Here is a 22682-nt window from a genome sequence, read left to right as displayed (position 1 = left end):
CGGCCCTCGGCGGCGCTCATTGGCCGACAGAGCGTGCGGCCGTTCTCGCGCCTCGGTTGGCTGTCTTCGCCTGCCCTTTAAGCTTGTCCCCCCCTGTAGGCGGCTCCGCTCCGTCGGCCCGGTGCTTATCGGGGCTCAGGGACTTAGGCGCTGGGGCTTTTGGTGCCGATCCCTCCGTCAAATGACCGTCAAATGTTGGCGGGGCAGGCCAGGAGTTTGCCATCTTTGCATGAAGGGACGGGCAACTCGGGGAGAGTGCCAGGATGTTGCTAGCATGCGCAGGGAGGAAAATTTCGACAAGCCAAAGCCCAGCCAAGACCTTAGTCTGGCCGCCATTGTTCGAGATGATTAAAACTATGTTTTTACGAACATATTAGTAGCAAGAGGAGGGCCAAGGAGAATCTCCCTTCTTTATTCAACGCGGTGGGGAACATCACCCGAGGAGGAAGGAAAGGCTGAAGTTCTCAACGCCTTCTTCACTTCTGGCTTTAGCAGTGAGACCTGCTATTCCCAGGGTACTCAGCCCCCTGAGCTGGAAGACGGGGCGGGGAGCAGAATAAACGCCCCTCGATTCCCAGTGCCTTCTTTACTTCTGTCTGTTTCTGACTGTTGCACCTGTGCTGGACGTGCCGTTACTATGAGTAACCCAAGGAGAACCGGACAGTATATATATGTATGGACTCTGCAAAACCTTTGCGCGCGCTTTTCCCTTGTTGTGTTTTCCTTCCGCCTGTGATCGACCGAGAAAGAGAACCTGCCCCCCCCCCCGCTTCCAACCAGAATCATGAACACTGTCACACTGCGGTGGTAACCATCTCTGCATTCCTGTAACAAATCCTTGCTTTTCTTTTCTGTCTTTTCACTATTGCTTTCGTCATCCCACCTCCCATCCCCAGGCCTAGCTAACCAAAACTTTTACAATAAACCGGTTGGGCAAATATTTGTCTCCTTTCTGAGTTTTAATCTCACGTTGGCTATACGTATATAACGAACCGTCTTGCTACCGATACTTGGAGCAGACAGACGCCCACCTCCAAGAAGGGTTGGATGGAGGATCCGGGGAACTACAGGCCTGTCAGCCTGACCTCGGTATCGGGGAAGGTCATGGAGCAGATCACCCGGAGTGAGATCACAGGGCGTGTGCTGGACAACCAGGGGACCGGGCCTAGCCAGCGCGGGTTCCTTAAAGACAGGTCCTGCTTGATCGACCCGATCTCCTTCTATGACCAGGTGACCCGACTAGTGGATGAGGCAAAGGCTGTGGATGTAGTCTACCTAGACTTCAGTGAAGCCTTTGACTCTGTCTCCCACGGTATTCTCCCAGAGAAGGTGGCAGCCCATGGCTTGGGCAGGTGTACTCTGCTGCGTCAAAACCTGGCTGGACGCCGGGCCCAGAGAGTGGTGCTGAATGGAGTTCAATCCAGCTGGCGGTGGTCGCTAGCGGTGTTCCCCAGGGGGTCAGCGTTTGGGCCAGTCCTGATTTAATATCTCGAATGATGATCTGGACGAGGGGATTGAGCGCACCCTCAATAAGTTTGCAGGCCACACCATGTTGGGAGGAAGGCTTGATCTGCCTGAGGGTAGGAAGGCCTACACAGGGATCCGGATGGGCTGGATCGCTGGGCCGAGGCCAATTGCAGGAGCATCTACGAGACCAAACGCCGGGTCCTGCACTTTGTCACAACAACCCCATGCAACGCAACAGGCTCGGGGCAGAGAGGCTGGAAAGCTGCGCGGAGGAAACGGATCTGGGGGCATTAGTCAACAGCCGCCTGAACATGAGCCAGCGGCGTGCCCAGGGGCCAAGAAGGCCAACGGCATCCTGGCTTGGATCAGAAATCACGGAGTCAGCAGGACGAGGGAGGTGATCATCCCTCTGTACTCGGCGCTGGTGAGGCCGCACCTCGAGTACTGCGTGCAGCTTTGGGCCCCTCACTACAAGAAAGACGTTGAGGCTCTGGAGCGTGGCCAGAGGAGGGCAACGAAGCTGGTGAAGGGACTGGAGCACAAGACCTATGGGTAGCGGCTGAGGGAACTGGGATTGTTTCGTCTGGAGGAGGGGAGGCTCAGGGGAGAGAGACCTTATCGCCTCTTTACAACTACCCGAAAGGTGTTGTAGCGAGGTGGGGGTTGGCCGCTTCTCCCAGGTAACTAGACGGGACAAGAGGTAACGGCCTTGCGCTGCGCCGGGGGGAGCTTCAGGTTGGATATTCAGGAAAAACGTAACAAGTTGTCTTATTCCGCTTCTTCAAACGGTTTAATTCAGAGTCATTCACAGCTGCGATCGTCACTCCCGCAAGCGGATCTACTGCTGACAAATCGAGATTCCTTGAGGAACGGCCGCACAATAATTTCATTTAGCAAGTTTCAAGTATTTAATTTCTAATGCAAATATTTATTAGCATTTTGAAACTCCCCCACTCCAGTAAGCCTTGAATGCAATCGCAATTCAACAAAGACTCAAGCAAAGCCAGAGGCCTAACAAAGCGCGAGAGGTGATTACATGTAAAAGCCTTACGGTGCCTGTAGCTACTCCTCCTTACTGGTTACGGAACAATACTCCTTTTTTTTTTTTTTTTTTTTTTAATGTTTTGTTCATATGTAAAAAAAGAGAAATGGAGAAGGGCAGCTGAGTCTCAAAGACAGCAGAAGCGCAACAATCGCCGACTCAAGTATCACAAAGTCTTTTCCATTTGGGAAAGTTTCCGCGGGAGAAATTATTTCTCTACGTCGCAAAATCCGCGACTGAAAAGAAGCAGTGTCAAAACTCCGAGATTGCTTAAAAACAGGCTGACGTGCACGGTCAGAAATCATGCGGGTGGAGTTTGTTCGGCCTCGGGACGGGGCCATACAACAGACGACAGCTGGAAGCATTCTTCCTACGTTATTCTCTCTAATTCTACGCCTGCTGCTTGTCGATGCTGCTAGTACGCGATAAAACCCACGCCCTTTTATTTGGAAGCTGGGGGAAGACGGCAAGGCCTCAAACACACAGCACATCCTATATTGTCTTTGGGAGACGGAGACCCACCGTTTTAACTTGCAGAATCATTTCCATCAGTAAGACAAGAGAGACAGAGATGATATCCCCATGCTCCATCTTTATTGTGCAAATGCTGCTCAAAGCTTTTCATTGCCCTCCACAGACACCCACCAAAAACAATTATATGTCAACGGTGGCTAGGCTGACGGGCAACACGTGAAATCCATTCGGTGGCGATCCGTACGCGTGCAGCAACTCCTGCGGTGCAAACATCTTAGCCAGGAGGCTGGCCCAACTGACGGCCATCCAGAATACAGAGACGTGCGCGGTAGTCTGAAGGGACTGAGGGTGGGTATCTCACAGCCATCCGGAATCCATGGTCAGGCCCAGGTTAGCAGCACACTTCTCGCCAACAATCATCAAACGGCCAAGAAGCTGGAGAAGGAAATAACGTTACGTAACGGAGCATGCCACAACACAATGAAGAGTGGAGAGGGCAGGAAGCCAAGGAAGGCGAGCAGAGAACCAGCCACAGAACGCGGTTAACTAGTTCTTTGCCATTCAAGCGCTGCTCTTCAAATTACTGCCTTTCTGCAACTGACACGTTCCAAGCAAAGCTACAAAGTCCGATTACGCATAATGGGGGGAGGGACAGCTATGGGACTTGCCATCTTTTTTTTTTTTTCCTTTTCTTCCTAACCCCCTCCCCACCCCCAGCTAGAGAGTAACGGACTACAAATCGGGCACAGAAGCCAGATTGGTCTCGGGCTTCCAGCCCCCCATTATATCTTCGGGCAACCTAAGTCTTTCCGGCAGAAAAGAAAAACTCGATGTAGGCTTTGTGAGCCCACGCCAAAGCCATGGGACTTGACTTCTGTAGCTGAAAATGAAACATCCAGCACCCCTCAGCCAGCTCTCTCCTTCCTCGCCTCCGACCTGCTCAAAACCCCAAGCCCTCTTCTCCATATTAGAGCCATGACCACTGTCTGGAAACAGCGAGAACAGGCATCGGGCCATACTTCTGAACAGCACTGCATTTTGCACTACAAGTACGTACCCAGAAATGAGCATCGCTTCTCTCACTTCCCTTAGTCAAAACGCTCAGCTCCGTTACAAGCTAGAGGCAAAAGATTATGGCGTCGGGAAAGCCCAAATAGCCTACTGTGCCTCTTTGCAACACCAGAGGAAACGACGAGGCGACGGGACAGAGCCTACTAAATTACATACCACTTACAGGCACCGTTTAGAGTACAGAAAGTTTCCACGGTACTTACAGGTGCGCCACAATCTTCTGCTCCGGATAACCTCACAACGGCCTTCTGGGGAGCGGCTAGGAAAAAAGCGTAGGAGCTTGCGGTGAAATATCATGGAACGCAAGGCACTGGAGGAAGAGGACACGCTTAAAACGGGATTGGCTTCGGAGAAAGGCAATAGCTGAAGCAGATCGCTACGCCCCACTGAACGCGTACCCCAAACGCAAGACAAAACAGCGATTCTTCCTAAGGGATCTTTGAATGGCAAAGCCCTCTCCCTTCTATGCACAAACCATGTTTTCACAGGCTCCTGCTGCTACGAGCACAGAGCGATTTTAAACCCAAACAAAAGCACCTCCATTTGCGCTTATTTCACTCTCATATTAAGACCCTGCTTAACCACTCAAGCGGCAAACGGTGGCTCACCATCCTTCAGTTATGGCCAAATATCGCCTTCCTATCCTACTTTTGACCAAGGCATTTTCAAAGAACCTGGGGTTATCCCGACGGAGGCCGTGTTAACACTCCATCCTCAAGAACACCGCGGACTCCGGTGAAAGAACGCTTTGGATTAGCACGGTGAGGCTGGCGCTACGTCAGACACTTCCACGTCGAGGCAAAGGTTATCGCCTTCGACACGTGAATACCACCGGCCTGTAGGAAACGGTCAACTAATTCGAATGGAACTAGCACGACTAGCAGCGCCAAAGGGATAGATATCGCGCGCGGCAAGCGCCCGCGGCTGCCACCAAGCGCTTCAGCGTCACAGGCCCGCCTCTACACACGCGCACACAACCACACGGTGGCGCAGGGAAGCCAGGCGAGCCAGACGGCACCAGCGACCCAGTATGCGCCACGGCAGCCCCGTGGCACCGAAGGAGCGCGGGGTTTTAGAGGAGGCGCTGCAGTAGCGAGCATCACCAGCCAGAAAGGCCCGTCCGCCCGCCCCGCCACGCCCCGCCCCGCGGCAAGGTCGCCGCTCGCCCCGCCGCACTCGCCGGCACCGCAACGGGCGCTCGTTCCAGAGGGCCTGCGAGCGCGCTAGGGTGGGGGAGGGGTGGGACGGGAGGGCAAGGGAAGAATCGCGCGACGCACGACAAAGCCGCGGCTACCTCCTCGTCCACAACGGCTCCTCCTCGCGGATAACGTTGGCAGAGAACTCCTGGCGGGCGACTTTTCCCAAGAGAGCGGCGCCACCGCGCCAGGCGACCGGCGACCTAACGATCCCGCCGGCCATGACGGCGCCCGCTCGCTACAACACTCCCTCAGCCCCAAAGCTCCTCGGCTCGGCTCGGCTCGGCTCGGCTCGGCTCGGCTCGGCTCGGCTCGGCTCGGCTCGGCTCGGCCGGCCCTCGGCGGCGCTCATTGGGCCGACAGAGCCGTGCCGGCCGTTCTCGCGCCTCGGTTGGCTGTCTCGCCTGCCCTTTAAGCTTGTCCCCGCCCTGTAGGCGGCTCCGCTCCCGTCGGCCCGGTGCTTATCGGGGCTCAGGGACTTAGGCGCTGGGGGCTTTTTGGTGCCGATCCCTCCCGTCAAATGACCGTCAAATGTTGGCGGGGCAGGCCAGGAGTTTGCCATCTTTGGATGAAGGACGGGCAACTCGGGGAGAGTGCCAGGATGTTGCTAGCATGCGCAGGGAGAAAATTCGACAAGCCAAAGCCCAGCAAGACCTTAGTCTGGCCGCCATTGTTCGAGATGATGAAAACAATGTTTTTACGAACATATTAGTAGCAAGAGGAGGGCCAAGGAGAATCTCCCTTCTTTATTCGACGCGGTGGGGAACATCACCACCGAGGAGGAGGAAAAGGCTGAAGTTCTCAACGCCTTCTTCACTTCTGGCTTTAGCAGTGAGACCTGCTATTCTCAGGGTACTCAGCCCCCTGAGCTGGAAGACGGGGCCGGGGAGCAGAATAAACGCCCCTCAATTCCCAGTGCCTTCTTTACTTCTGTCTGTTCTGACTGTTGCACCGGTGCTGGACGTGCCGTTACTATGAGCAACCCAAGGAGAACCAGACAGTATATATATATGTGTATGGACTCTGCAAAACCTTTGTGCGCGCTTTTCCCTTGTTGTGTTTTCCTTCCGCCTGTGATCGACCGAGAAAGAGAACCTGCCCCTCCACCCCTGCTTCCAACCAGAATCATGAAACACTGTCACACTGCGGTGGTAACCATCTCTGCATTCCTGTAACAAATCCTTGCTTTTCTTTTCTGTCTTTTACTATTGCTTTCGTCATCCCACCTCCCATCCCCCGGCCTAGCTAACCAAAACTTTCTACAATAAACCGGTTGGGCAAATATTTGTCTCCTTTCTGAGTTTTAATCTCACGTTGGGTATACGTATATAACGAACCGTCTTGCTACCGATACTTGGAGCCACACAGACGCCCACCTCCAAGAAGGGTCGGATGGAGGATCTGGGGAACTACAGGCCTGTCAGCCTGACCTCAGTATCGGGGAAGGTCATGGAGGAGATCACCCGGAGTGAGATCACAGGGCGTGTGCTGGACAACCAGGGGACCGGGCCTAGCCAGCGCGGGTTCCTTAAAGACAGGTCCTGCTTGACCGACCCGATCTCCTTCTATGACCAGGTGACCCGACTAGTGGATGAGGCAAAGGCTGTGGATGTAGTCTACCTAGACTTCAGTGAAGCCTTTGACTCTGTCTCCCACGGTATTCTCCCAGAGAAGGTGGCAGCCCATGGCTTGGGCAGGTGTACTCTGCCGGGTCAGAACCTGGCTGGACGGCCAGGGCCAGAGAGTGGTGCTGAATGGAGTTCAATCCAGCTGGCGGTGTATGCTAGCGGTGTTCCCCAGGGGGTCAGCGTTTGGTCCGGTCCTGATTTCTATTTCAGTTGATGATCTGGACGAGGGGATTGAGCGCACCCTCAGTAAGTTTGCAGGCCACACCATGTTGGGAGGAAGGCTTGATCTGCCTGAGGGTAGGAAGGCCCTACACAGGGATCCGGATAGGCTGGATCGCTGGGCCGAGGCCAATTGCAGGAGCATCTACGAGACCAAACGCCGGGTCCTGCACTTTGGTCACAACAACCCCATGCAACGCAACAGGCTCGGGGCAGAGAGGCTGGAAAGCTGCGCGGAGGAAACGGATCTGGAGGCATTAGTCAACAGCCGCCTGAACATGAGCCAGGAGCGTGCCCAGGGGGCCAAGAAGGCCAACGGCATCCTGGCTTGGATCAGAAATCATGTAGTCAGCAGGACGAGGGAGGTGATCATCCCTCTGTACTCGGCGCTGGTGAGGCCGCTCCTCGAGTACTGCGTGCAGCTTTGGGCTCCTCACTACAAGAAAGACGTTGAGGCTCTGGAGCGTGGCCAGAGGAGGGCAACAAAGCTGGTGAAGGGACTGGAGCACAAGACCTATGGGTAGCGGCTGAGGGAACTGGGATTGTTTCGTCCGGAGGAGGGGAGGCTCAGGGGAGAGAGACCTTATCGCCTCTTTACAACTACCCAAAGGTGCTTGTAGCGTGGTGGGGGTTGGCCGCTTCTCCCAGGTAACTAGCGACGGGACAAGAGGTAACGGCCTTGCGCTGCGCCGGGGGGAGCTTCAGGTTGGATATTCAGAAAAACGTAACAAGTTGTCTTATTCCGCTTCTTCAAACAGTTTAATTCAGAGTCATTCACAGCTGCGATCGTCAGTCCCGCAAGCGGATCTACTGCTGACAAATCGAGATTCTTTGAGGAACGGCCGCACAATAATTTCATTTAGCAAGTTTCAAGTCTTTAATTTTTAATGCAAATATTTATTAGCATTTTGAAACTCCCCCACTCCAGTAAGCCTTGAATGCAATCGCAATTCAACAAAGACTCAAGCAAGCCAGAGGCCTAACAAAGCGCGAGAGGTGATTACATGTAAAAGCCTTACGGTGCCTGTAGCTACTCCTCCTTCTGGTTACGGAACAATACTCCTTTTTTTTTTTTTTTTTTTTTTTAATGTTTTGTTCATATTAAAAAAAGAGAAATGGAGAAGGGCAGCTGAGTCTCAAAGACAGCAGAAGCGCAACAATCGCCGACTCAAGTATCACAAAGTCTTTTCCATTTGGGAAAGTTTCCGAGGGGAGAAATTATTTCTCTACGTCGCAAAATCCGCGACTGAAAAGAAAGCAGTGGCAAAACTCCGAGATTGCTTAAAAACAGGCTGACGTGCACCGGTCAGAAATCATGCGGGTGGAGTTTGTTCGGCCTCGGGACGGGGCCATACACAGACGACAGCTGGAAGCATTCTTCCTACGTTATTCTTCTCTAATTCTACGCCTGCTGCTTGTCGATGCTGCTAGTACGCGATAAAACCCACGCCCTTTTATTTGGAAGCTGGGGAAGACGGCAAGGCCTCAAACACACAGCACATCCTATATTGTCTTTGGGAGACGGAGACCCACCGTTTTAACTTGCAGAATCATTTCCATCAGTAAGACACGAGAGACAGAGATGATATCCCCATGCTCCATCTTTATTGTGCAAATGCTGCTCAAAGCTTTTCATTACCCTCCACAGACACCCACCAAAAACAATTATATGTCAACGGTGGCTAGGCTGACGGGCAACACGTGAAATCCATTCGGTGGCGATCCGTACGCGTGCAGCAACTCCTGCGGTGCAAACATCTTAGCCAGGAGGCTGGCCCAACTGACGGCCACCCAGAATACAGAGACGTGCGCGGTAGTCTGAAGGGACTGAGGGTGGGTATCTCACAGCCATCCGGAATCCATTGGTCAGGCCCAGGTTAGCAGCACACTTCTCGCCAACAATCATCAAACGGCCAAGAAGCTGGAGAAGGAAATAACGTTACGTAACGGAGCATGCCACAACACAATGAAGAGTGGAGAGGGCAGGAAGCCAAGGAAGGCGAGCAGAGAACCAGCCACAGAACGCGGTTAACTAGTTCTTTGCCATTCAAGCGCTGCTCTTCAAATTACTGCCTTTCTGCAACTGACACGTTCCAAGCAAAGCTACAAAGTCCGATTACGCATAATGGGGGGAGGGACAGCTATGGGACTTGCCATCTTTTTTTTTTTCCTTTTCTTCTAACCCCCTCCCCACCCCCAGCTAGAGAGTAACGGACTACAAATCGGGCACAGAAGCCAGATTGGTCTCGGGCTTCCAGCCCCCCATTGTATCTTCGGGCAACCTAAGTCTTTCCGGCAGAAAAGAAAAACTCGATGTAGGCTTTGTGAGCCCACGCCAAAGCCATGGGACTTGACTTCTGTAGCTGAAAATGAAACATCCAGCACCCCTCAGCCAGCTCTCTCCTTCCTCGCCTCCGACCTGCTCAAAACCCCAAGCCCTCTTCTCCATATTAGAGCCATGACCACTGTCTGGAAACAGCGAGAACAGGCATCGGGCCATACTTCTGAACAGCACTGCATTTTGCACTACAAGTACGTACCCAGAAATGAGCATCGCTTTCTCTCACTTCCCTTAGTCAAAACGCTCAGCTCCGTTACAAGCTAGAGGCAAAAGATTATGGCGTCGGGAAAGCCCAAATAGCCTACTGTGCCTCTTTGCAACACGAGAGGAAACGAGGCGACGGGACAGAGCCTACTAAATTACATACCACTTACAGGCACCGTTTAGTGTACAGAAAGCTTCCACGGTACTTACAGGTGCGCCACAATCTTCTGCTCCGGATAACCTCACAACGGCCTTCTCAGGGAGCGGCTAGGAAAAAAGCGTAGGAGCTTGCGGTGAAATATCATGGAACGCAAGGCACTGGAGGAAGAGGACACGCTTAAAACGGGATTGGCTTCGGAGAAAGGCAATAGCTGAAGCAGATCGCTACGCCCCACTGAACGCGTACCCCAAACGCAAGACAAAACAGCGATTCTTCCTAAGGGATCTTTGAATTGGCAAAGCCCTCTCCCTTCTATGCACAAACCATGTTTTCACAGGCTCCTGCTGCTACGAGCACAGAGCGATTTTAAACCCAAACAAAGCACCTCCATTTGCGCTTATTTCACTCTCATATTAAGACCCTGCTTAACCACTCAAGCGGCAAACGGTGGCTCACCATCCTTCAGTTATGGCCAAATATCGCCTTCCTATCCTACTTTTGACCAAGGCATTTTCAAAGAACCTGGGGTTATCCCGACGGAGGCCGTGTTAACACTCCATCCTCAAGAACACCGCGGACTCCGGTGAAAGAACGCTTTGGATTAGCACGGTGAGGCTGGCGCTACGTCAGACACTTCCACGTCGAGGCAAAGGTTATCGCCTTCGACACGTGAATACCACCGGCCTGTAGGAAACGGTCAACTAATTCGAATGGAACTAGCACGACTAGCAGCGCCAAAGGGATAGATATCGCGCGCGGCAAGCGCCCGCGGCTGCCACCAAGCGCTTCAGCGTCACAGGCCCGCCTCTACACACGCGCACACAACCACACGGTGGCGCAGGGAAGCCAGGCGAGCCAGACGGCACCAGCGACCCAGTATGCGCCACGGCAGCCCCGTGGCACCGAAGGAGCGCGGGGTTTTAGAGGAGGCGCTGCAGTAGCGAGCATCACCAGCCAGAAAGGCCCGTCCGCCCGCCCCGCCACGCCCCGCCCCGCGGCAAGGTCGCCGCTCGCCCCGCCGCACTCGCCGGCACCGCAACGGGCGCTCGTTCCAGAGGGCCTGCGAGCGCGCTAGGGTGGGGGAGGGGTGGGACGGGAGGGCAAGGGAAGAATCGCGCGACGCACGACAAAGCCGCGGCTACCTCCTCGTCCACAACGGCTCCTCCTCGCGGATAACGTTGGCAGAGAACTCCTGGCGGGCGACTTTTCCCAAGAGAGCGGCGCCACCGCGCCAGGCGGCCGGCGACCTAACGATCCCGCCGGCCATGACGGCGCCCGCTCGCTACAACACTCCCTCAGCCCCAAACCTCCCCGCTCGGCTCGGCTCGGCTCGGCTCGGCTCGGCTCGGCTCGCTCGGCTCGGCACGGCTCGGCCCTCGGCGGCGCTCATTGGGCCGACAGAGCCGTGCCGGCCGTTCTCGCGCCTCGGTTGGCTGTCTCGCCTGCCCTTTAAGCTTGTCCCCGCCCTGTAGGCGGCTCCGCTCCCGTCGGCCCGGTGCTTATCGGGGCTCAGGGACTTAGGCGCTGGGGGCTTTTTGGTGCCGATCCCTCCCGTCAAATGACCGTCAAATGTTGGCGGGGCAGGCCAGGAGTTTGCCATCTTTGGATGAAGGACGGGCAACTCGGGGAGAGTGCCAGGATGTTGCTAGCATGCGCAGGGAGAAAATTCGACAAGCCAAAGCCCAGCAAGACCTTAGTCTGGCCGCCATTGTTCGAGATGATTAAAACAATGTTTTTACGAACATATTAGTAGCAAGAGGAGGGCCAAGGAGAATCTCCCTTCTTTATTCGACGCGGTGGGGAACATCACCACCGAGGAGGAGGAAAAGGCTGAAGTTCTCAACGCCTTCTTCACTTCTGTCTTTAGCAGTGAGACCTGCTATTCTCAGGGTACTCAGCCCCCTGAGCTGGAAGACGGGGCCGGGGAGCAGAATAAACGCCCCTCAATTCCCAGTGCCTTCTTTACTTCTGTCTGTTCTGACTGTTGCACCGGTGCTGGACGTGCCGTTACTATGAGCAACCCAAGGAGAACCAGACAGTATATATATATATGTATGGACTCTGCAAAAACTTTTGTGCGCGCTTTTCCCTTGTTGTGTTTTCCTTCCGCCTGTGATCGACCGAGAAAGAGAACCTGCCCCCCCACCCCTGCTTCCAACCAGAATCATGAAACATTGTCACACTGCGGTGGTAACCATCTCTGCATTCCTGTAACAAATCCTTGCTTTTCTTTTCTGTCTTTTCACTATTGCTTTCGTCATCCCGCCTCCCATCCCCAGGCCTAGCTAACCAAAACTTTCTACAATAAACCGGTTGGGCAAATATTTGTCTCCTTTCTGAGTTTTAATCTCACGTTGGGTATACGTATATAACGAACCGTCTTGCTACCGATACTTGGAGCCAGACAGACGCCCACCTCCAAGAAGGGTCGGATGGAGGATCGGGGAACTACAGGCCTGTCAGCCTGACCTCAGTATCGGGGAAGGTCATGGAGGAGATCACCCAGAGTGAGATCACAGGGCGTGTGCGGGACAACCAGGGGACCGGGCCTAGCCAGCGCGGGTTCCTTAAAGACAGGTCCTGCTTGACCGACCCGATCTCCTTCTATGACCAGGTGACCCGACTAGTGGATGAGGCAAAGGCTGTGGATGTAGTCTACCTAGACTTCAGTGAAGCCTTTGACTCTGTCTCCCACGGTATTCTCCCAGAGAAGATGGCAGCCCATGGCTTGGGCAGGTGTACTCTGCCGGGTCAGAACCTGGCTGGACGGCCAGGCCCAGAGAGTGGTGCTGAATGGAGTTCAATCCAGCTGGCGGTGGACGCTAGCGGTGTTCCCCAGGGGGTCAGCGTTTGGTCCGGTCCTGATTATATTTCAGTTGATGATCTGGACGAGGGGATTGAGCGCACCCTCAGTAAGTTTGCAGGCGACACCATGTTGGGAGGAAGGCTTGATCTGCCTGAGGGTAGGAAGGCCCTACACAGGGATCCGGATAGGCTGGATCGCTGGGCCGAGGCCAATTGCAGGAGCATCTACGAGACCAAACGCCGGGTCCTGCACTTTGTCACAACAACCCCATGCAACGCAACAGGCTCGGGGCAGAGAGGCTGGAAAGCTGCGCGGAGGAAACGGATCTGGAGGCATTAGTCAACAGCCGCCTGAACATGAGCCAGGAGCGTGCCCAGGGGGCCAAGAAGGCCAACGGCATCCTGGCTTGGATCAGAAATCATGTAGTCAGCAGGACGAGGGAGGTGATCATCCCTCTGTACTCGGCGCTGGTGAGGCCGCTCCTCGAGTACTGCGTGCAGCTTTGGGCTCCTCACTACAAGAAAGACGTTGAGGCTCTGGAGCGTGGCCAGAGGAGGGCAACAAAGCTGGTGAAGGGACTGGAGCACAAGACCTATGGGTAGCGGCTGAGGGAACTGGGATTGTTTCGTCCGGAGGAGGGGGCTCAGGGGAGAGAGACCTTATCGCCTCTTTACAACTACCCGAAAGGTGCTTGTAGCGTGGTGGGGTTGGCCGCTTCTCCCAGGTAACTAGCGACGGGACAAGAGGTAACGGCCTTGCGCTGCGCCGGGGGGAGCTTCAGGTTGGATATTCGGAAAAACGTAACAAGTTGTCTTATTCCGCTTCTTCAAACGGTTTAATTCAGAGTCATTCACAGCTGCGATCGTCAGTCCCGCAAGCGGATCTACTGCTGACAAATCGAGATTTTTGAGGAACGGGCCGCACAATAATTTCATTTAGCAAGTTTCAAGTCTTTAATTTTTAATGCAAATATTTATTAGCATTTTGAAACTCCCCCACTCCAGTAAGCCTTGAATGCAATCGCAATTCAACAAAGACTCAAGCAAAGCCAGAGGCCTAACAAAGCGCGAGAGGTGATTACATGTAAAAGCCTTACGGTGCCTGTAGCTACTCCTCCTTCTGGTTACGGAACAATACTTCTTTTTTTTTTTTTTTTTTTTTTTAATGTTTTGTTCATATTAAAAAAAGAGAAATGGAGAAGGGCAGCTGAGTCTCAAAGACAGCAGAAGCGCAACAATCGCCGACTCAAGTATCACAAAGTCTTTTCCATTTGGGAAAGTTTCCGAGGGAGAAATTATTTCTCTACGTCGCAAAATCCGCGACTGAAAAGAAAGCAGTGTCAAAACTCCGAGATTGCTTAAAAACAGGCTGACGTGCACCGGTCAGAAATCATGCGGGTGGAGTTTGTTCGGCCTCGCGACGGGGCCATACAACAGACGACAGCTGGAAGCATTCTTCCTACGTTATTCTTCTCTAATTCTACGCCTGCTGCTTGTCGATGCTGCTAGTACGCGATAAAACCCACGCCCTTTTATTTGGAAGCTGGGGGAAGACGGCAAGGCCTCAAACACACAGCACATCCTATATTGTCTTTGGGAGACGGAGACCCACCGTTTTAACTTGCAGAATCATTTCCATCAGTAAGACAAGCGAGACAGAGATGATATCCCCATGCTCCATCTTTATTGTGCAAATGCTGCTCAAAGCTTTTCATTACCCTCCACAGACACCCACCAAAAACAATTATATGTCAACGGTGGCTAGGCTGACGGGCAACACGTGAAATCCATTCGGTGGCGATCCGTACGCGTGCAGCAACTCCTGCGGTGCAAACATCTTAGCCAGGAGGCTGGCCCAACTGACGGCCACCCAGAATACAGAGACGTGCGCGGTAGTCTGAAGGGACTGAGGGTGGGTATCTCACAGCCATCCGGGAATCCATTGGTCAGGCCCAGGTTAGCAGCACACTTCTCGCCAACAATCATCAAACGGCCAAGAAGCTGGAGAAGGAAATAACGTTACGTAACGGAGCATGCCACAACACAATGAAGAGTGGAGAGGGCAGGAAGCCAAGGAAGGCGAGCAGAGAACCAGCCACAGAACGCGGTTAACTAGTTCTTTGCCATTCAAGCGCTGCTCTTCAAATTACTGCCTTTCTGCAACTGACACGTTCCAAGCAAAGCTACAAAGTCCGATTACGCATAATGGGGGGAGGGACAGCTATGGGACTTGCCATCTTTTTTTTTCCTTTTTTCCTAACCCCCTCCCCACCCCCAGCTAGAGAGTAACGGACTACAAATCGGGCACAGAAGCCAGATTGGTCTCGGGATTCCAGCCCCCCATTATATCTTCGGGCAACCTAAGTCTTTCCGGCAGAAAAGAAAAACTCGATGTAGGCTTTGTGAGCCCACGCCAAAGCCATGGGACTTGACTTCTGTAGCTGAAAATGAAACATCCAGCACCCCTCAGCCAGCTCTCTCCTTCCTCGCCTCCGACCTGCTCAAAACCCCAAGCCCTCTTCTCCATATTAGAGCCATGACCACTGTCTGGAAACAGCGAGAACAGGCATCGGGCCATACTTCTGAACAGCACTGCATTTTGCACTACAAGTACGTACCCAGAAATGAGCATCGCTTTCTCTCACTTCCCTTAGTCAAAACGCTCAGCTCCGTTACAAGCTAGAGGCAAAAGATTATGGCGTCGGGAAAGCCCAAATAGCCTACTGTGCCTCTTTGCAACATCGAGAGGAAACGAGGCGACGGGACAGAGCCTACTAAATTACATACCACTTACAGGCACCGTTTAGTGTACAGAAAGCTTCCACGGTACTTACAGGTGCGCCACAATCTTCTGCTCCGGATAACCTCACAACGGCCTTCTGGGGAGCGGCTAGGAAAAAAGCGTAGGAGCTTGCGGTGAAATATCATGGAACGCAAGGCACTGGAGGAAGAGGACACGCTTAAAACGGGATTGGCTTCGGAGAAAGGCAATAGCTGAAGCAGATCGCTACGCCCCACTGAACGCGTACCCCAAACGCAAGACAAAACAGCGATTCTTCCTAAGTGATCTTTGAATTGGCAAAGCCCTCTCCCTTCTATGCACAAACCATGTTTTCACAGGCTCCTGCTGCTACGAGCACAGAGCGATTTTAAACCCAAACAAAAGCACCTCCATTTGCGCTTATTTCACTCTCATATTAAGACCCTGCTTAACCACTCAAGCGGCAAACGGTGGCTCACCATCCTTCAGTTATGGCCAAATATCGCCTTCCTATCCTACTTTTGACCAAGGCATTTTCAAAGAACCTGGGGTTATCCCGACGGAGGCCGTGTTAACTCTCCATCCTCAAGAACACCGCGGACTCCGGTGAAAGAACGCTTTGGATTAGCACGGTGAGGCTGCTACGTCAGACACTTCCAAATCGAGGCAAAGGTTATCGCCTTCGACACGTGAATACCACCGGCCTGTAGGAAACGGTCAACTAATTCGAATGGAACTAGCACGACTAGCAGCGCCAAAGGGATAGATATCGCGCGCGGCAAGCGCCCGCGGCTGCCACCAAGCGCTTCAGCGTCACAGGCCCGCCTCTACACACGCGCACACAACCACACGGTGGCGCTGGGAAGCCAGGCGAGCCAGACGGCACCAGCGACCCAGTATGCGCCACGGCAGCCCCGTGGCACCGAAGGAGCGCGGGGTTTTAGAGGAGGCGCTGCAGTAGCGAGCATCACCAGCCAGAAAGGCCCGTCCGCCCGCCCGCCCCGCCCCGCCCCGCGGCAAGGTCGCCGCTCGCCCCGCCGCACTCGCCGGCACCGCAACGGGCGCTCGTTCCAGAGGGCCTGCGAGCGCGCTAGGGTGGGGGGGTGGGACGGGAGGGCAAGGGAAGAATCGCGCGACGCACGACAAAGCCGCGGCTACCTCCTCGTCCACAACGGCTCCTCCTCGCGGATAACGTTGGCGGAGAACTCCTGGCGGGCGACTTTTCCCAAGAGAGCGGCGCCACCGCGCCAGGCGGCCGGCGACCTAACGATCCCGCCGGCCATGACGGCGCCCGCTCGCTACAACACTCCCTCAGCCCCAAACCTCCCCGCTCGGCTCGGCTCGGCTCGGCTCGGCTCGCTCGGCTCGCCTCGGCTCGGCACGGCTCGGCCCTCGTCGGCGCTCATTGGGCCGACAGAGCCGTGCCGGCCGTTCTCGCGCCTCGGTTGGCTGTCTCGCCTGCCCTTTAAGCTTGTCCCCGCCCTGTAGGCGGCTCCGCTCCCGTCGGCCCGGTGCTTATCGGGGCTCAGGGACTTAGGCGCTGGGGGCTTTTTGGTGCCGATCCCTCCCGTCAAATGACCGTCAAATGTTGGCGGGGCAGGCCAGGAGTTTGCCATCTTTGGATGAAGGACGGGCAACTCGGGGAGAGTGCCAGGATGTTGCTAGCATGCGCAGGGAGAAAATTCGACAAGCCAAAGCCCAGCAAGACCTTAGTCTGGCCGCCATTGTTCGAGATGATTAAAACAATGTTTTTACGAACGTATTAGTAGCAAGAGGAGGGCCAAGGAGAATCTCCCTTCTTTATTCGACGCGGTGGGGAACATCACCACCGAGGAGGAGGAAAAGGCTGAAGTTCTCAACGCCTTCTTCACTTCTGTCTTTAGCAGTGAGACCAGCTATTCTCAGGGTACTCAGCCCCCTGAGCTGGAAGACGGGGCCGGGGAGCAGAATAAACGCCCCTCAATTCCCAGTGCCTTCTTTACTTCTGTCTGTTCTGACTGTTGCACCGGTGCTGGACGTGCCGTTACTATGAGCAACCCAAGGAGAACCAGACAGTATAGATATATATATGTATGGACTCTGCAAAAACTTTTGTGCGCGCTTTTCCCTTGCTGTGTTTTCCTTCCGCCTGTGATCGACCGAGAAAGAGAACCTGCCCCCCACCCCTGCTTCCAACCAGAATCATGAAACATTGTCACACTGCGGTGGTAACCATCTCTGCATTCCTGTAACAAATCCTTGCTTTTCTTTTCTGTCTTTTCACTATTGCTTTCGTCATCCCGCCTCCCATCCCCAGGCCTAGCTAACCAAAACTTTCTACAATAAACCGGTTGGGCAAATATTTGTCTCCTTTCTGAGTTTTAATCTCACGTTGGGTATACGTATATAACGAACCGTCTTGCTACCGATACTTGGAGCCAGACAGACGCCCACCTCCAAGAAGGGTCGGATGGAGGATCTGGGGAACTACAGGCCTGTCAGCCTGACCTCAGTATCAGGGAAGGTCATGGAGGAGATCACCCAGAGTGAGATCACAGGGCGTGTGCGGGACAACCAGGGGACCGGGCCTAGCCAGCGCGGGTTCCTTAAAGACAGGTCCTGCTTGACCGACCCGATCTCCTTCTATGACCAGGTGACCCGACTAGTGGATGAGGCAAAGGCTGTGGATGTAGTCTACCTAGACTTCAGTGAAGCCTTTGACTCTGTCTCCCACGGTATTCTCCCAGAGAAGATGGCAGCCCATGGCTTGGGCAGGTGTACTCTGCCGGGTCAGAACCTGGCTGGATGGCCAGGCCCAGAGAGTGGTGGTGAATGGAGTTCAATCCAGCTGGCGGTGGACGCTAGCGGTGTTCCCCAGGGGGTCAGCGTTTGGTCCGGTCCTGATTTATATTTTGTTGATGATCTGGACGAGGGGATTGAGCGCACCCTCAGTAAGTTTGCAGGCCACACCATGTTGGGAGGAAGGCTTGATCTGCCTGAGGGTAGGAAGGCCCTACACAGGGATCCGGATAGGCTGGATCGCTGGGCCGAGGCCAATTGCAGGAGCATCTACGAGACCAAACGCCGGGTCCTGCACTTTGGTCACAACAACCCCATGCAACGCAACAGGCTCGGGGCAGAGAGGCTGGAAAGCTGCGCGGAGGAAACGGATCTGGAGGCATTAGTCAACAGCCGCCTGAACATGAGCCAGGAGCGTGCCCAGGGGGCCAAGAAGGCCAACGGCATCCTGGCTTGGATCAGAAATCATGTAGTCAGCAGGACGAGGGAGGTGATCATCCCTCTGTACTCGGCGCTGGTGAGGCCGCTCCTCGAGTACTGCGTGCAGCTTTGGGCTCCTCACTACAAGAAAGACGTTGAGGCTCTGGAGCGTGGCCAGAGGAGGGCAACAAAGCTGGTGAAGGGACTGGAGCACAAGACCTATGGGTAGCGGCTGAGGGAACTGGGATTGTTTCGTCCGGAGGAGGGGAGGCTCAGGGGAGAGAGACCTTATCGCCTCTTTACAACTACCCGAAAGGTGCTTGTAGCGTGGTGGGGGTTGGCCGCTTCTCCCACGTAACTAGCGACGGGACAAGAGGTAACGGCCTTACGCTGCGCCGGGGGGAGCTTCAGGTTGGATATTCGGAAAAACGTAACAAGTTGTCTTATTCCGCTTCTTCAAACGGTTTAATTCAGAGTCATTCACAGCTGCGATCGTCAGTCCCGCAAGCGGATCTACTGCTGACAAATCGAGATTCTGAGGAACGGCCGCACAATAATTTCATTTAGCAAGTTTCAAGTCTTTAATTTTTAATGCAAATATTTATTAGCATTTTGAAACTCCCCCACTCCAGTAAGCCTTGAATGCAATCGCAATTCAACAAAGACTCAAGCAAAGCCAGAGGCCTAACAAAGCGCGAGAGGTGATTACATGTAAAAGCCTTACGGTGCCTGTAGCTACTCCTCCTTCTGGTTACGGAACTATACTTTTTTTTTTTTTTTTTTTTTTTAATGTTTTGTTCATATTAAAAAAGAGAAATGGAGAAGGGCAGCTGAGTCTCAAAGACAGCAGAAGCGCAACAATCGCCGACTCAAGTATCACAAAGTCTTTCCATTTGGGAAAGTTTCCGCGGGAGAAATTATTTCTCTACGTCGCAAAATCCGCGACTGAAAAGAAAGCAGTGGCAAAACTCCGAGATTGCTTAAAAGCAGGCTGACGTGCACCGGTCAGAAATCATGCGGGTGGAGTTTTGTTCGGCCTCGCGACGGGGCCATACACAGACGACAGCTGGAAGCATTCTTCCTACGTTATTCTTCTCTAATTCTACGCCTGCTGCTTGTCGATGCTGCTAGTACGCGATAAAACCCACGCCCTTTTATTTGGAAGCTGGGGAAGACGGCAAGGCCTCAAACACACAGCACATCCTATATTGTCTTTGGGAGACGGAGACCCACCGTTTTAACTTGCAGAATCATTTCCATCAGTAAGACAAGCGAGACAGAGATGATATCCCCATGCTCCATCTTTATTGTGCAAATGCTGCTCAAAGCTTTTCATTACCCTCCACAGACACCCACCAAAAACAATTATATGTCAACGGTGGCTAGGCTGACGGGCAACACGTGAAATCCATTCGGTGGCGATCCGTACGCGTGCAGCAACTCCTGCGGTGCAAACATCTTAGCCAGGAGGCTGGCCCAACTGACGGCCACCCAGAATACAGAGACGTGCGCGGTAGTCTGAAGGGGCTGAGGGTGGGTATCTCACAGCCATCCGGAATCCATTGGTCAGGCCCAGGTTAGCAGCACACTTCTCGCCATCAATCATCAAACGGCCAAGAAGCTGGAGAAGGAAATAACGTTACGTAACGGAGCATGCCACAACACAGTGAAGAGTGGAGAGGGCAGGAAGCCAAGGAAGGCGAGCAGAGAACCAGCCACAGAACGCGGTTAACTAGTTCTTTGCCATTCAAGCGCTGCTCTTCAAATTACTGCCTTTCTGCAACTGACACGTTCCAAGCAAAGCTACAAAGTCCGATTACGCATAATGGGGGGAGGGACAGCTATGGGACTTGCCATCTTTTTTTTTCCTTTTCTCCTAACCCCCTCCCCACCCCCAGCTAGAGAGTAACGGACTACAAATCGGGCACAGAAGCCAGATTGGTCTCGGATTCCAGCCCCCCATTATATCTTCGGGCAACCTAAGTCTTTCTGGCAGACAAGAAAAACTCGATGTAGGCTTTGTGAGCCCACGCCAAAGCCATGGGACTTGACTTCTGTAGCTGAAAATGAAACATCCAGCACCCCTCAGCCAGCTCTCTCCTTCCTCGCCTCCGACCTGCTCAAAACCCCAAGCCCTCTTCTCCATATTAGAGCCATGACCACTGTCTGGAAACAGCGAGAACAGGCATCGGGCCATACTTCTGAACAGCACTGCATTTTGCACTACAAGTACGTACCCAGAAATGAGCATCGCTTTCTCTCACTTCCCTTAGTCAAAACGCTCAGCTCCGTTACAAGCTAGAGGCAAAAGATTATGGCGTCGGGAAAGCCCAAATAGCCTACTGTGCCTCTTTGCAACATCAAGAGGAAACGAGGCGACGGGACAAAGCCTACTAAATTACATACCACTTACAGGCACCGTTTAGTGTACAGAAAGCTTCCACGGTACTTACAGGTGCGCCACAATCTTCTGCTCCGGATAACCTCACAACGGCCTTCTGGGGAGCGGCTAGGAAAAAAGCGTAGGAGCTTGCGGTGAAATATCATGGAACGCAAGGCACTGGAGGAAGAGGACACGCTTAAAACGGGATTGGCTTCGGAGAAAGGCAATAGCTGAAGCAGATCGCTACGCCCCACTGAACGCGTATCCCAAACGCAAGACAAAACAGCAATTCTTCCTAAGTGATCTTTGAATTGGCAAAGCCCTCTCCCTTCTATGCACAAACCATGTTTTCACAGGCTCCTGCTGCTACGAGCACAGAGCGATTTTAAACCCAAACAAAACCACCTCCATTTGCGCTTATTTCACTCTCATATTAAGACCCTGCTTAACCACTCAAGCGGCAAACGGTGGCTCACCATCCTTCAGTTATGGCCAAATATCGCCTTCCTATCCTACTTTTGACCAAGGCATTTTCAAAGAACCTGGGGTTATCCCGAAGGAGGCCGTGTTAACTCTCCATCCTCAAGAACACCGCGGACTCCGGTGAAAGAACATTTTGGATTAGCGCGGTGAGGCTGGCATCAGACACTTCCAAATCGAGGCAAAGGTTATCGCCTTCGACACGTGAATACCACCGACCTGTAGGACACGGTCAACTAATTCTAATGGAACTAGCACGACTAGCAGCGACAAAGGGATTGATATCGCGCGCGACAAGCGTCCGCGGCTGCCACCAAGCGCTTCAGCGTCACAGGCCCGCCTCTACACACGCGCACACAACCACACGGTGGCGCTGGGAAGCCAGGCGAGCCAGACGGCACCAGCGACCCAGTATGCGCCACGGCAGCCCCGAGGCACCGAAGCAGCGCGGGGTTTTAGAGGAGGCGCTGTAGTAGCGAGCATCACCAGCCAGAAAGGCCCGTCCGCCCGCCCCGCCCCCCCCGCGGCAAGGTCGCCGCTCGCCCCGCCGCACTCGCCGGCACCGCAACGGGCGCTCGTTCCAGAGGGCCTGCGAGCGCGCTAGGGTGGGGGAGGGGTGGGACGGGAGGGAGGGCAAGGGAAGAATCGCGCGACGCACGACAAAGCCGCGGCTACCTCCTCGTCCACAACGGCTCCTCCTCGCGGATAACGTTGGCGGAGAACTCCTGGCGGGCGACTTTTCCCAAGAGAGCGGCGCCACCGCGCCAGGCGGCCGGCGACCTAACGATCCCGCCGGCCATGACGGCGCCCGCTCGCTACAACACTCCCTCAGCCCCAAACCTCCCCGCTCGGCTCGGCTCGGCTCGCTCGGCTCGCCTCGGCTCGCCTCGGCTCGGCACGGCTCGGCCCTCGTCGGCGCTCATTGGGCCGACAGAGCCGTGCCGGCCGTTCTCGCGCCTCGGTTGGCTGTCTCGCCTGCCCTTTAAGCTTGTCCCCGCCCTGTAGGCGGCTCCGCTCCCGTCGGCCCGTGCTTATCGGGGCTCAGGGACTTAGGCGCTGGGGGCTTTTTGGTGCCGATCCCTCCCGTCAAATGACCGTCAAATGTTGGCGGGGCAGGCCAGGAGTTTGCCATCTTTGGATGAAGGACGGGCAACTCGGGGAGAGTGCCAGGATGTTGCTAGCATGCGCAGGGAGAAAATTCGACAAGCCAAAGCCCAGCAAGACCTTAGTCTGGCCGCCATTGTTCGAGATGA

General features: G+C 54.3%; 3 pseudogenes across 1 annotated transcript; all 3 read right to left on the bottom strand.

Annotated features, from left to right (window-relative positions):
- Positions 1 to 3081: 3081 nt before the first annotated feature.
- On the bottom strand, positions 3082 to 5509 carry LOC121108849 (annotated as a pseudogene).
- Positions 5510 to 14269: 8760 nt separating this feature from the next.
- Positions 14270 to 16670, bottom strand: LOC121108848 (annotated as a pseudogene). The gene is made up of 3 exons (XR_005843487.2): positions 16527 to 16670; positions 15442 to 15548; positions 14270 to 14608 (listed from the first exon to the last, which is right to left on the bottom strand). The product of XR_005843487.2 is annotated as a histidine triad nucleotide-binding protein 1-like (transcript).
- A 3179-nt stretch (positions 16671 to 19849) lies between these two features.
- LOC121108847 lies at positions 19850 to 22248 on the bottom strand (annotated as a pseudogene).
- Between the last annotated feature and the right edge of the window lie 434 nt (positions 22249 to 22682).

The sequence above is a fragment of the Gallus gallus genome (genome assembly GCF_016699485.2).
Source record: "Gallus gallus isolate bGalGal1 chromosome W unlocalized genomic scaffold, bGalGal1.mat.broiler.GRCg7b W_unloc7, whole genome shotgun sequence".
NCBI classification, from domain to species: Eukaryota; Metazoa; Chordata; class Aves; order Galliformes; family Phasianidae; genus Gallus; species Gallus gallus.
This window is presented reverse-complemented; position numbering and strand designations above follow the sequence as displayed.